Genomic DNA, 6,184 nt, shown 5'->3' on the forward strand with positions numbered 1-6,184 from the left:
CGTACAATTTACGTATACGTACAAAACTCATTTTGGCGTATATATTCTACAAGATTACAAACTCGTACTATTGATACGCATTCTCATGTGATCGTGTTGATATTAAAATGATTTCAAGTTTTTGTTTTGCTTTGTATTGTTTTTGATTTGCTTTGCAGTTTATATATTAGTAAAATCCAATACATAATTTTACTTTAATGCAACTTAAAGTGACCAAACAGTTGCATCACACAATGCAGCCTATATTTTTTGGTAGTTTTCTGTGATCTGGAAATATAAAAAAGGGGCTTTTTTCCCCCCAGATATGTTCTCTGGGTAGCTCAATTTGGATAATCTGTAGTGATCAACCAACTTTAGAGAAATGACCACCAAGACCAATGACAGAGAGTTTACTCAGCTCATTTTCTGCTTGGCCAGTTATCTGCTGTGTTACAAGGCCAGGTCAGAGACCATTCATCAAAATGAACACTCAGTGATGAGTATTCACGTGAGAGAGAGAGAGAGAGAGAGAGAGAGAGAGAGAGAGAGAGAGAGAGAGAGAGCATCCGTGCATCCCTTTCTCTCCTCATGTGTCCAGATGGTGGTGTACATGTACGTTTTGTTCCACCTATCTGGAGACGTGATGTTGCTGGCTGGTGAGGGAAGCTAATTAATCTAGAAAACATTTAGTTCTTCAATAGTATACATGCAAAAAATGGTTGAACTAGTATATATATTAAAATAAGTCTAGTTTGATACTTCAAATTGTGCGGCTTTGTGAGCAGTGTTATTTTTAACTCAAACTAAAACTATTAAATTAGTTTTGTTAATTAAAATAAAGCTGAAATAAAATAAAATACAAATATCAGATGAGAAATGTTGCCTCAACAATTGACTGAAATAAAATACGTTGAAGTACAAAAATGACTAAAACTATAAAACTGAAATTTATATAAATTAAGGTTAAATAGAGTATAAAATAAAAAATACTTAAACTTAAAATGAAAACTGAAAATATAAAATAGTATATAAATTACACTCTATTAGTGATTACAAATACAATTTATAAATGATCCCCAAACTTACATTAGATTTATTACATTTTAGAGACCAGAACAGTGGACTCTCTTGACTTTTGCCTGTAGGCAACCTCCCAGTAGCAACCACATAAAAAAGTACTAAAGACCACTCAGAACACCTTAGCAACCACAATGCCCTGGCAACCATCCCGAACACCCTATAGCATCATGGAATGAGTTTTGCACAGGCAAGCGCCATTCACATTCACTTCAGTAAATGTACAAATCTACATAATGGTTAAAGCTTAAAGAGAACCACAGAGTCTATATTTAGGTTCAAGTTAAATTTACATCACAGCCAGAGGAATCCTATAAAGTGCCCTATATGAAGATCACACACAGCAGATAAGAGCTCCCATGGGTCTGAAGGCATCGCTGTGTGAAACAAAGCACCCTCTTCCTCATGTGTCTCTGCACTATACTGACCTCGCTGTGAAAGATAGATCTCTTTATGTCTCAGTGATTCACTCCTTCACCAAAATCCTCCCTATGGAAATCAGCCCTGCTCGTGCTTAACCCCTCCCTCCCTCTCTCTCCATCTCTCTCTATCTCTCTTTCTCTAGCTCCTTCCATAACCTCCTCCCGAACTCAGTCTATGGTTGCAGTGATGTGTCTGTTTTTCAAGGACCCCTTTCCTTCGTCTTCCTCCTTGTCCTCCTCAAGGGCTGCCTGGCTGGGCATCGGTGGTTAGGACTCCGGCTCCAGAGTCCACGGATGGGGACCTGCAGCGGTTTGTGAGGGTAAGAATCCCTCTTTGTCCATGAGCTATCAGTTTTTATTTAAGAGAAAATGTATTTATTTTTATTTAAGAGAGTGCTAAGTGAATGTATTAAAGTGAGCATCAATTGCAGTTACAGTTGTTGTAAGTTTTTGCTGTATTAAATACAGGTAAAGTGGAGCACTTAAGTTTTTTTATTTAATATTGCTGTATTTTAAATTATATATATTATATATATATATATATATATATATATATATATATATATATATATATATATATATATATATATATATAATGTTTTATAATTTCCAGTGCTGTAGAGATCCTTAGCTATTTAAAATGGTACAGTATCTATCTATCTATCTATCTATCTATCTATCTATCTATCTATCTATCTATCTATCTATCTATTAAAATAATGTTATTTATGTTAGTACAATGTTACAATGTGAACCTTCCACTGTTATTTATTTCCCCTTATCAAACAGCTTTTAAAAAACAAGTTTGTTAACTGGTTTGTTCTGAACATAAATCAGTTATTCAATGTGTGTTTTGTCATTTTCATATTTTCTCCAGAATACAGGATATCCAGAGGTCAACTCTGGAAGTCATAAAGATAGCTTTAAAAATTTGTGGCATTGTTTTTGAGCGCCTTGCGTAATCAAGAGACTGTGAATTTCAAGACCTCTGTTTCTGTATCCATCTCATCTTCTCTCTTCCTTTGTAGAAAACAACGAAACACTCTTTTCCCTGCATGTCCTGATATGGATAATGTATACCGTTGTCCTTGAGCTCATAACTATTGTCTCAGGTGTACCGGCTGAATATGAATAATTGAGCGTGTTCATTAGAGCAAAAAGTCCATGGAGAGAGATCTGAAACCTTACACATTGACTCCCTGTACATCCTAGAATGGAAAACAGTGGTCATTTATACTTCTACAAAACGAGGTGATTTCCCATGAGACTCTGTAAATAGAGTCACACTTCATTATTTAAAACATTATTTTTCATCATTGTCTGCAGATCAGCGGCACTGATTCTCTGAAACTGATTGCGTGGGAGGTTGCCCTTAGGCAGGGGGCAACAAATGTGAACTATAGTGGAGTAATGGAAAATATTGCTGTTTGTCATTCACATAGTTTAGGTTATGCTATAAGTTGCAATGTCATGCTTTGAGCTTAAACAGCTTACGAGTTATTTCATATGAATCTTTTGAGACCCCAATTCTAAATGGTAATCTCTGGATGGGAACCCAGAAATCATTGGTCTGGGAATTAAGCTCTTATTGCATATGAGGAAACAGCACAAGGCCAGTTCAGATTTACATAGAATCCCAGTAATTCGATTTCCTTAATTGTAAATATCAGCATGATTTAATGTATATATTTTTTTTTATTTGGCCATTAACTTTCCCAAAAAGTATGTCTAATTTTGTCGTATGACTCTTGATTATCAAAGCGTTACACTCTTTTGGTTCCTCAGTTCTTAAAAGAACCCTTTTATTTCTTGAGTGAAGAACATATATATATAAAAAAGCCCTTTTTCCATTGAAGAACCTTTGGTGCACTGGAAAAGTTCCATGAATGTCAAAGGTTCTTCATGGAACCACCAATGCAAATAGTGTAGACAGAGATGTTTTAATAGTGTATCTTATTCAAACTTCAGTTGCAAATAATGGATTAATTTCTGTGAATCAATTCAAAACTCTGTGATTCACTTGCATTATCATTTAAATGTTGAAATTTAAATGGGTAATTTTTTGTATATTAAAATATAGTCAAAATATATGTAAATATTGATAGTTGTTTTACGTATTGAGATATTTGTGTGTTTAAATTTAATTAAATATAATTTTTCATTTTGTTATTTAGTAAAATACTGGAAAACATCCCTATTTTTACTATATTTACATGGTTTGGTTTCACCTGAGTCAGCTATGAGCTCAAGGACGATGGTATAACATCCATATCTGGATGCGTAATAGTATATTTTTGTTTGTTTCTAAAAAGGAAGAGAGAAGATGAGAAGGATACAAAAACACAGGCATTGTGATTACATTTTTCTTTTTACAATGTTTGGTTTCAGTGGCTGTTTGGCTGAAATTATGGTTCCTGACTGAAAAAAAAAAACACCCATTGCCAAAAGGCTGTAGAGTATTGAGATTTTTTTGTTATATCGCCCAGCCCTTAAAATTATATTTCAAATTATAAAGATGTTTGGCATTGAGAAAGAGGGTAATATCCCCAAAGGATTTCCCCAAGGAAATATGGATATATTAAAGGCTTTAGTTAACAGGCATGTCTAATACATGAGAACAAGGTTCCTCTCCATAAAATCTAAACCTCTTGAGAAAATGCAGTTTCCACATATTTTTTAATGTGTGATACCCATACTTATGGGATTTTTATCACATTCTTGAAACTGCTAAAATGATCAGCCCCTCATTCTGCTTTGTAATCATAATCACTTGGGATTTCTCAACTGCCATCCAGTTACCACAGGAACATGCTTTAATGAAAAAATATATATTGGTGCATCCAATGAACCTGACATTTTTCACTACATAGAGTCAGCTTCACAGAACAAGCAGCATATCATATAAACACACTCACAGAGACCGATATAAACACACACATGCTCCTCCTCATTGCTTTTGTGGATCTCAAATGAGCGATGATTTGTTTGTAGAGATTTTCAGAAGGGAGAACAACATCAGTAGTAAAGTACTTAATGCCTTTCAGAGAAAACCTCTCTTCTGTAGCCCAGCACACGCTCACCTGTAGTTAAAGATTTATCATTTATCAGCTTCTGTATCAAAACAACTATAGAGTGAAGGGTCACAAAGAGCCATAAAAGTCTCATTACAACATATGATGTAACTGTATATGATAATGGGATTATGCTTCTCTGGAAGTGGAAATTATATGATCCTTCTTGCATTTTACCATTGAGACCATCCAAATGAACTTTTTTTGAAAGTATCTGTGGATCACTATTAATTCACGTGGCAAGAAAAAGTTTGAGAACCCCTTGCGGAATCTGTGAAAATTAGAATTATTTTAATAAAATAATAGAGATCATACAAAATGCATGTTATTTTTGGTTTAGTGTCCTGAGTAAGATATTTTACATAAAAGATGTTTGCATATAGTTCACAAGACAAAACAATAGCTGGATTTATTAAAATGGCCCCTTCAAAAGTATGTGAACCATTGATTCTCAATACTGTGTGTGGTTACCTGATGATCCACGACTGTTCTTTTGTTTTGTGATGGTTGTTCATGAATCTCTTGTTTGTCCTGAGCAGTTAAACTGAGCTCTGTTCTTCAGAAAAATCCTTCAGGTCAGATTCTTCAGTTTTCAAGCATCACTTCATTTTCTGCATATTTGAACCCTTTCCAGCAGTGACTGAATGATTTTGAGATCCATCTTTTCACACTGAAGACAATTGAGGGACTCAAACTCAACTATTAAAAAAGGTTCAAACATTCACTGATGCTCCAGAAGGAAACAGGATGCATTAAGAGTCGGGGGATGAAAACTTTTGAATTTGAAGTTCAAGGTAAATTGTACTTAATTTTTCTTCTGGGAAACATGCAAGTATCTTTTGTTGGTTCCAAAGGGCAGTACTAAATGAAAAACAATGATATTTAAACAAAATAAGAAAAATTGTTATCCTGTTCAAAAGTTTTCACCCCCGACTCTTAATGCATCGTGTTTCCTTCTGGAGCATCAGTGAATGTTTGAACCTTTTTTAATAGTTGTGTTTGAGTCCCTCAGTTGTCCTCAGTATGAAAACACAGATCTCAGAATCATTCAGTCACTGCTGGAAAGGGTTCAAATATGCAAAAATGCTTGAAAACTGATGAATCTGCAGGAGCTGGAGGATTTTTCTGAAGAACAGAGCTCAGTTTAACTGCTCAGGACAAACAAGAGATTCATGAAGAACCATCACAAAACACAAAAACAGTCGTGGATCATCAGGTAACCACACACAGTTATGAGAATCAATGGTTCACATACTTATGAATGGGGTTATTTTAATAAATCCAGCTATTGTTTTGTCTTGTGAACTAAATGCAAACATCTTTTATGTAAAATATCTTACTCAGGACAGTAATAAACAAAAAATAACATGCATTTTGTATGATCTCTCTTATTTTCTTAAAACAATTCTCATTTTCACAGATTCTGCAAGGGGTTCACAAACTTTTTCTTCCATATACTTAAATATACGTTTACCGAAAATCAGTATTTGGTTCCAAATTATCAAATCATTTTAGTCCTGTTACCCATTCTGACAGATGTTTTTTTTTTTGTTTTTTTCATGTTATCATTACAAAATAGCAAAATGGGATAGACAGCATTTACTTTCATGATGGTTAAGATCCTCCTTTCACTGA

The 6,184-nt window shown here is 34.3% G+C and overlaps 1 protein-coding gene across 1 annotated transcript in view; it reads left to right on the forward strand.

Moving 5' to 3' along the window:
* Positions 1-1,676: 1,676 nt before the first annotated feature.
* gpr142 (G protein-coupled receptor 142) overlaps positions 1,677-6,184 on the forward strand; it is an 11,262-nt gene continuing 6,754 nt past the window's right edge. The window contains exon 1 of the mRNA XM_067368724.1: positions 1,677-1,798. The gene's annotated coding sequence lies outside the window, so the exon portion shown is untranslated. The remainder of the gene's footprint in view (positions 1,799-6,184) is intronic.

Source organism: Chanodichthys erythropterus, chromosome 19, assembly GCF_024489055.1.
Source record: "Chanodichthys erythropterus isolate Z2021 chromosome 19, ASM2448905v1, whole genome shotgun sequence".
In the NCBI taxonomy this organism is placed as follows: Eukaryota; Metazoa; Chordata; class Actinopteri; order Cypriniformes; family Xenocyprididae; genus Chanodichthys; species Chanodichthys erythropterus.